General features: G+C 37.0%; 1 protein-coding gene and 1 long non-coding RNA gene across 2 annotated transcripts in view; both read right to left on the bottom strand.

The window, feature by feature from the left end:
* LOC103465202 (zinc finger protein 37 homolog) overlaps positions 1–8,762 on the bottom strand; it is a 42,815-nt gene that overhangs the window by 23,557 nt on the left and 10,496 nt on the right. The gene's annotated exons all lie outside the window — the stretch shown is intronic.
* Positions 115–978, bottom strand: LOC103465165 (uncharacterized). The gene is made up of 3 exons (XR_533758.1): positions 756–978; positions 611–684; positions 115–249 (listed from the first exon to the last, which is right to left on the bottom strand). It is a non-coding gene; the product is annotated as an uncharacterized LOC103465165 (long non-coding RNA).

Below are 8,762 nucleotides of genomic sequence, written 5' to 3' on the forward strand. Positions count from 1 at the left end.
TTAATTTGTTGCTTTTAACAAAAATATAAATAACTGACAAATAAAGTTAACTAAATGTGTGCACTTCAAATAGTTAACTAAAAAGTCAAGCTAATGAAAATAATTTTCAAAAATAAAAATCTAAACTATTCACTAATGTCTAAATTAATATTAAGGATGAACAAAACAAACAGTTACCCTTCAGGTCTGTGTGACAGTAGGGTCAGCTGTCACAGGGCACAATGCTTCAAGGTCAGGAAAAAACCTGACCTGGAAGAAGGTCAAAGTATAGGATCTTAAAATTCAGGACGCTAATATCAGCAAAGCTTAAGCAACAATTCAAATTTCAATCTAAAAGTGCCAAAGTACAACTATAACACTAAATCTAACATTCAAAATGGGGATTAGAAACCCGCATTAGCTCTGACCTACAGAGAACAGAAAGTTCCTAAGTAATAAGAGCACATTACAGCACCATGACTTTAACAATGTCGAAATATTAAAACATGTACTAATAGAAAAAAATGTTATATTAATATAAATATTAATTAAATATGAACAGTTATTTGGTATTTTAGCCAATTTTTAGCGAATTTACTGGGCCAACGGCTGAGCGCGTGCGATTACTCACCGATGCTTCAATGCTACACAAGGGGATTTTTTTCCGGACGTCAGCTGTTAGAACAGAAGCTTTCTTTCTGAGATCTAATTTTTAAAAAAACAGATTCACTATTTTGAATTATGAATTCTGAGATACTAATTTAACATTGTCTTACCAATTTCCAGGATTCTTCGTAGAATTTAACAGAATCTTACAGGGGATTCACGGAACAACCGTCAGCTCTCAAGCGAGTTGTTAGACGCAATCTGAGCTAAATCTGAGCGCTGCAGTTAAAGGGGCGGGACAAGCAAACTGATTGGCTGATGTGACATTAGACTGTTCTAGTTATTGGTTGTTTAATCTATCACTAAAAGCAATCACTAAAGGGATATTTCACAGGTTTTAAAGATTTTTAGTACTTTTTTATCAATACTTACGAACATATTTATAAACATATAATTTTTTTTTACTTTATTACTTTTTAATCTCCTTGTAGAATAAGATATTAAATCAACATCCATTCATTTATTACTTGTGTTTTTAACACTGGGTTACACAGTCCCTCCTTGGAACATGCAAGTCCCTTTGCATGGGATGGGTTTCTTTGAAATGATAGGAAAGCTAGAACCCTTTAAAGTGGTTTCAAGTTCAGGTTCTATCAAGGCACTGGTAAAAGCAAGGCTTAAGCCATGGAATTAGGGACTGGGCAATGGATACTAGTGATGGGTCCAGCAACACCGATGTGCCAGCGCATGCATCAAGCCCATAGACCAGGGGTGTCAAACTCCAGTCCTCGAGAGCCGGTGTCATGCAACTTTTACCTCTGCTGCACCACACCTGAATAGAATAATTAGGTCATTAGCAAGGCTCTGGAGAACGTACACAAAGAGGAGGTAATCAAGTCATTTAATTCCAGTGTTTTGTACCTGTGGCACATCTAAACACTGCAGGACACCGGCCCTTCAGGACTGGAGTTTGACACCTGTGCCATAGACCAACACCCGTGACGGTGCACGTATTGGTTTAAGCAAGTCACGTGACCGATACAGGACCTGTTTGAAATGACACTGGATGCCAAACTGTATTTATAAGGAAGCGAATCTGTCAACGGGAAGCATTTGCCAAAAGAATTTGTGATCTTTTTTGGTACAACCTCCAAACAAACGAAAGGTTTCTGCAGTGTGGGACCATTTTGATCTTACATCGGAAGATAACAAAATTTTCATTTTGTTGTTGTTTAATCCGGTTCTTTTTAGCTTCTACTTGATCTATCTGAATCCAAATTCAGCTGAAATTGACTCTTAGTTTACTTTCATATTATGTTCTGCAGGTTATGTGTCGCATATGTTTGACAGAATTGTCTTATGTAAATAAATCCACCTCCTCAATGCTGAGGGCCAAACATGAGAATGAAGTCCCAGATACACCTAGAATAACTTCAGGTATGCAGCCATTTTACAAATTATTCAGTTGCTTTTAATAAGTTATTTAATCTAAATGTATTGTTTACTTCATTTTTAACCATCAAGCTTCTAGGAAGCAAATGCTGAATGAGGCTCTACTGAATTTCGTTGTGAAGGATTGCCAGCCTCTCAGCATTGTGGAGAGTGAAAGGGTTCAAGGCACTGGTTCAAGTCCTTGAACCTTCATATGGTTTCCCAACCAGGAAGGTTTGTGTGGAAATTATCTAAAGTAGTAGTTTAAATTAAAAAAAAAATTAAATCTTTAATTTTAATATATTGATTTTGTTTTGGCTTCACTGATATAATTTTCAGACCATCAAACAAATGGTGGCCAAAAAGTTTGAGGAGGAACGCGAACGAGTGAAAATGGAAGTACAGCAAACTGTGGCACTGAGTATAACGGCTGGCATGTGGACATCTGTGAACATGGAGCCTTATTTGATTCTTACTTTTCACTACATTAATGAAAATCTGCAGTTGTGTACATGTGTGTTAGGAGTACGATATTTTCCACAAAGTCACATTTATTAGTTAGAAAATCATGTGATCAGATCCCCACACTTACTTCCATCAGACAGAAATCTGTAAATCTAAAAAAAATAATTATTCTCTAACATTGACTTAGATTATCTGACACAAGAGCCTATATTAGAAATGAAACAATGTAACACATATTATAAAACTTATATTATGTGTTATAACATTCACCAGCAAAGTTTACACAGGTGGTAAAGACTATTATTTATATGTAATTCTTTCACAAGATACATCTTAAATCTTCAGTGTTTGTTATGAAAGTTTTATGAAGAAACGATGTGAGGAAGAAGAGGGAGATATCTTTAAAGAGAGACGGATTCACTGCAGCACGGATGATTCTCACATCGGATTTTGGACTCAATCTCAGCTGCTGAATCTCTGAAGCTAGAACTCATCGGCTGAAACACACACACACACACACACACACATATATATTGTTTGTAATATTTTGTATTAAAAACAATACGAAATATTGTTTTTAACTTGCATTGTTTCAAAATGAGCTTCATGTAGCACCGAGGCTTAAATACAATTTCTTAATGTAGTATAGTTAATTATTTTCACATCTTTCGTACTCCTGCTAATTGATATGCATATGCATATCAATTGACATGCATTGTGTCCAGAAAACCATTTTATCCCAATACAGGACAAGGAGAAATCTGTCACAAAAATATTAGTAGCGCCATCATTTGTTATTCAATATTAAATACGACTTAAAATAAAGATTAGAAAACTGATGTTTGATAAATTCTCCATACAAATCTATAAGCAGTTTAGCTTCTGTTAGTTCTGTCAAGATACAAGAAAGGGTGAATATTTACTTATATTGGTCAATCGTTTTATTTTAAACATGCTGTATATAAATATTACCATGTTTTTAGAACACAGGGGATTAGCTCAGTTTTTGTCGCTTGTTTTAGGAATTGCAGGGGCTGCAGTGCACCACAATAAAGGTACATTAAAGCTGATAAACAGGTGAAGAACCAAACAGAACCACTTCTGACTGTTTGCAAAGCCAAACATCCAATAAAAGTTCCACCAAGCCACTACTAAGGCACTGGGGTCATGATTCTCGACACAGGCAAAACAAGGTTCAATGTCCAAACTTATTGATTGATCTTGGTGATTTATTTTCCTCTTAAACCAAACAATTACAGACATCAAACTTTCATTTGTTCTCATGCTACCACTCTTAAAAACCATCGGCCCCAAACCCAAATGCCTGCTGGTCCTTCTCCAGGCCCCTGCACTTATCTATGTGGACTGACCCACATTACTTCCTGTCTAAATTTAGAAAATAAATAAGAAAATAATAAAACAAAAAAATAAATAAAATCAACAATTATCAACCTACAAATAAACTCTGTGAATAATGCAAAAAAATAGAAATTTAAGAATAAAGTAACAAAATCCAAATGGATAAAGAAATAAAGAAAAAATAGCTCCAACAACTTTTATTCTGTCTTTTCTCGCTCTGTGTGTCGGCTTTACGCGGACCCGTTGCCATGGCGACCGACAAACAACAGCTCAACGAGCACATAGAGCAGAGATTACCGACCAGGGGAATCAACACCAAAAAACAAACATTTCCCACACAAAAAAGCAGCAAAAACACTAAAACAGAACATACAGTCTGTTACATTATGCCGTCAGGCTTAACGTCTATATTTGGATTATTATGTTTTCGCCTGAGCACAGCGGCACAGCTGCTCTACTGATGACGTGGTGTGCGGGTTGACCTGTTTTAGTGCCAACGGAACCAAAACACACCGAACTGCGCAGCACATGTTAAGGTTATCAAAGTCAGYAGCAGGCTAACAGTTAGGCTAGTATAACTGACCCACTGCTCACTTGTTCAATGTTTTCTTTAAATTAAAACGTTTTCCTCACCTGTGAAATCTGCCCTTATGGTTGAAGTATTTTCCTGACCACCAATATTTCTGACTCAATGGACAGCAATGGCGCATGTGTGACTTACAATAAATCACGTAATGTCCAGTCCAGTAACATATACTGTACATCTATCAATGCTGCTGCCTTGCGCTCTGTTCTTCTCTCGCACTTCCCGCTACTTAGCAGTAGGTGTCAGGTTACATTGTGTTGCATTCAGTGTTGTTGGGGAAAAAATAGTTTCATGCGCTTAATGTCCGATTTGCCATAACTATTTATTGAATTCATTGTCGCTAGCTGGGGTGGCAACAGGGGTGGCGAGGCTCTCGTTTGGGGTGGCAACTGCCACCCCGCTAGATCCGCCCCTGCGTGAGTGAAACAATGACTGGGGCAGCCTACTATATAAAGTACTCGGGGACCACTTCTTTATTTTTATACATCCACATTTATAGAGAACAGAACAAATCATGTATAGGTTCAATACGGGACGGGTGGAAACCCTAACTGTATTGTCTATTCTATGCGCCTTATAATGCGCATAGAATTATATATGAAAAAAGTTTTAAAATAGGCCATTCATTGAAGGTGCGCCTAATAGTGCGGAAAATACGGTACATTTTTAAAAAATTGAGTCTTGACTGAAGTTCAGTCTGGAAGACTCTCTAGGTGCACCTAGCTCTTCAATCAGCGCCTCCCTCTCCGCAACCCGGACCTATCAGCGCCGGTCCGAGCCTCGCTCCAGCCAATCATCGTCTGGGCTCCAGTTCAAAAGGACCTTCACTCGCGGCCTCCTCTGCTCAACAGCTGCGATCAACCCACCGCTGCCCCATCTCCACCTTCAGCTCCCGGCTCTCAGGCCTCATCCTCCTCCGACCGCCGCCACCAGCACAGGCCCCGGGGGGTTTACATTCGTATGCTGCATCAGGAATGTTCATCAAGCTTATCGAAGTCCAGCTTGACGGCCCCAGCCGGGGCCTGAACGCCAAAGAACTTTGTGTTTATTTTCATGTTTATTTTGTCATTAAACTCTTGTAATCGCTTTTCTCTCTCCGTCTGAGTCTCTCCAGATTGAACTGTCATTATGTTGCGACAGTATGGTATGAGGTAATCTGTGAAAAATCTATTTCCTATTTCTCAGTGCTACATTTTCAAAGGAAATGCAAGTGATCAAGTGAAGTGACTTTGTAAAGACTTAAACATATATCCATTTGTTTATAGATGAAATTAGTTTAAACTTTAAACAAAGATCTTTAATAGTAAGCAGCCACAGCAGAAAATAGAAACATTATACAAGACAAGTGACACACCAAATTACTGGAGACAACACTTTATAAAATCAAGAACAATCAATGAAGGAAAAAAAGTATATACTGTAGATTGCATTTGAAAAGCTTTTATATAGACTGGTTAATACAATTTGAAACAAATGACAGCATCAGTTTCAGTCTAGTTTTGCTTTAAGGACAAACCTATCAAAAATTTTTTAGTAAATTTCAAAGTGTAAAACAATTAATGAAAATCTACAAATAGTGCACAACAGCACATTTTATTTTGGATTTAAAATGTATTAAAGTAGCGGTTCTCAACGTGGGCGGTACCGTCTCCCGGAGGGCGCTGGCAGAAATATTTACACAAGGGGGGCGCTGGGATTCCTTTGGGAGGCGTTTGGTCGAAGGTAAACTTTACACCTTAAATGCACAACAATACCCGTTTAGACTTTGAGCAACTTGGTAAAACTGTATTGTGTAACATTAAATCATGCTGCTTGGCTGCAACTGTATCGATGGCAGCTCTTCTATTCAGTGTTTAGCTTTTGGCGCAGCTCCGCTCCTGCTACTGGTCGCTTCATTGCATCAGTTCAGCGTTACACCGGCGGATGACGTTGCTGTGATTCACGTTGTCTGGTGTCTGATTTTCTAATATTTTATGTTTTATTGAGGATTTGTGTACATATGTTTTGACAGTTCTGTGATCATGTCAAAGCAGCAACTCATATTAAAAAGTGTTTTATTGTCCGTCTGGATGCTGCCCGCTTTCATGGAAGGACAACATAAAATCGCTCTTATAAACATGTAATTACTAAAATCACCATACCCTGACTTTGTATCCCTCTGAAAAATCAACCCATTTAAATAAAAAATTCCCTCCATAGCTGATACCACGATACAGGGCGTTCATTTTATAGCGTTAACATCGGTGCTGTAAGTGGTCCGGTATGAAACGGGGGTGATAGAACAACACAGCACTTTTAAATGTCAATAATCAGAATGCAGAAATTGTTTCCGTTGTTTCAAAAGGTTTATGTTAGTCTGCCTTTTCCCCATCGATACGCTTCCCGACTGCCCTGCCCCTTAAGGGGTTAAAAAAAATAAAAAGACACGCAAATTGCGCAAAACTCTGAAACAGGAGAAGCAGGACATAAAACGGAGCGACAAACTAGATGTGAATTATGGCATAAAAACAGAATCAGACGCTGAACAGTGAAAAATCAACACATGATATGAAACTCATCATGAGGATTAGACTGCGCAGCAGGTGATAAGTGAAGATTACTGGTGGTGAGCGTCAATAAGTGATAAAATAAATTTAGCAACAGAAAAGAAACTAAAGTGGACATAACAATAAACCAAGAGAGGATAATACTAATAAAAAGAAAATAAATGGAAATGAATGAAGAACAAAATGCAAGAATAAACTAAAAAACAAAATACAGAGGAATAAAGTAGTATGGCAAGACCTTTCGAGCAATAATTAATAGAGTATGGCAATAATAAACAGGCACCATTTCCAGATAAAAGGTAAAATAATATTGTTGAAATGTCATGGGTTTGTTGAGACCACATCTAGTACTGAGAATAAATATACTGCTCAAAAAAAATTAAAGGGAACACTTAAACAACACAATATAACTGCAAGTAAATCAAACTTCTGTGAAATCAAATTGTCCACTTAGGAAGCAACACTGATTGACCCGACGAGGGTTCCCGTTGTCAATCAGTGTTGCTTCCTAAGTGGACAGTTTGATTTCATAGAAGTTTCATTTACATGGAGTTACATTGTGTTAAGTGTTCCCTTTATTTTTTTGAGCAGTGTACATCTTACAGACCATAACAGTAAAAACTTATTTATGTTTTTAATTAGATTTGATATATTTATTTCTTCAATATTATTTTTCATGTCAATGTTAATGTCATGAGGCTGATGACTCCATGACACATTAGGATTTAATTAAGAACCAGATTTGTTCTTTGTAATTTATGTCCAGTGAAACTATTAATCTATAAATCAATAGTCAGATCTATATAAAGATATAATACATGTTTCTGTCTCATATTTATATGGCATTAAAAGGACCTGGAACTTTTTTCTACTGAAAGCTCTGGTTTGCACAATAAATGCCATGTGGGTGAAATTTTATGAATGATACTCTTATGTCCCATTCTCCTGAAGGCAGCACAGAGCTGCACCACCAGAAATTGATGCACTGAATAGAAGAAGAGCTATGACTAATGTAGTTGCAGTTTCAATGTTGCAGAGCTCAGTCGTTTTGCAAATAGTTCATAGTTTAAACTGGCATTGCTGTACATCTTATCTGGTCATTTTGTGGAATATTTAACAACTAGAAAATGGAAAAGAACAAGAATATTTGTTCCACTCTGGTTGCTGTTTGGCCTACCAATTTTAAGTTGAATGTTCATTGCATTTTTCGTAGACGGCTGTGAAAATAATTTCTATTCGTATTGCTTTATTGTTCTCTGGGAAATTATTTTTGATGATCAATACAGAAACAAGCATAAAAATCAAAACTTCTACAATAGTGATGGTAATATTAAAAATAAAATAATAGTCAGTTGCAAAGTACCCTAAAAATTTTTTTGGTGGGAGGCGGTGAGGGACCTGGATAAAGGCTATCGGGGCTCTGGACCAAAAAAGGTTGAGAAACACTGTATTAAGGTAAACCTCATTCACTCCGTACAGAAGAATACAAATCAATACTTCAAGTTCATCTTGTACATCTCTAAGTATCCACATGTCAAGATCCAAATTATCAAAATGATAAAAAAAATTTAACTATTTTCCCACTTTTCATCTAGATAACTTTTATAAAGATCCTCAACATAAGACATACATGGAAAATAGTTCTACGGTTTTTCACCAGTGTGAATCATCATGTGCCGAGTTAAACTAACTTTGTGACTAAATCTTTTTCCACAGTTCACACATGAAAACGGCTTTTCACCAGTGTGAATACTCATGTGCTGAGTTAAATTTGGTTTTTGACTAAAACT

This window comes from Poecilia reticulata, linkage group LG5, assembly GCF_000633615.1.
Source record: "Poecilia reticulata strain Guanapo linkage group LG5, Guppy_female_1.0+MT, whole genome shotgun sequence".
Classification (NCBI taxonomy): Eukaryota; Metazoa; Chordata; class Actinopteri; order Cyprinodontiformes; family Poeciliidae; genus Poecilia; species Poecilia reticulata.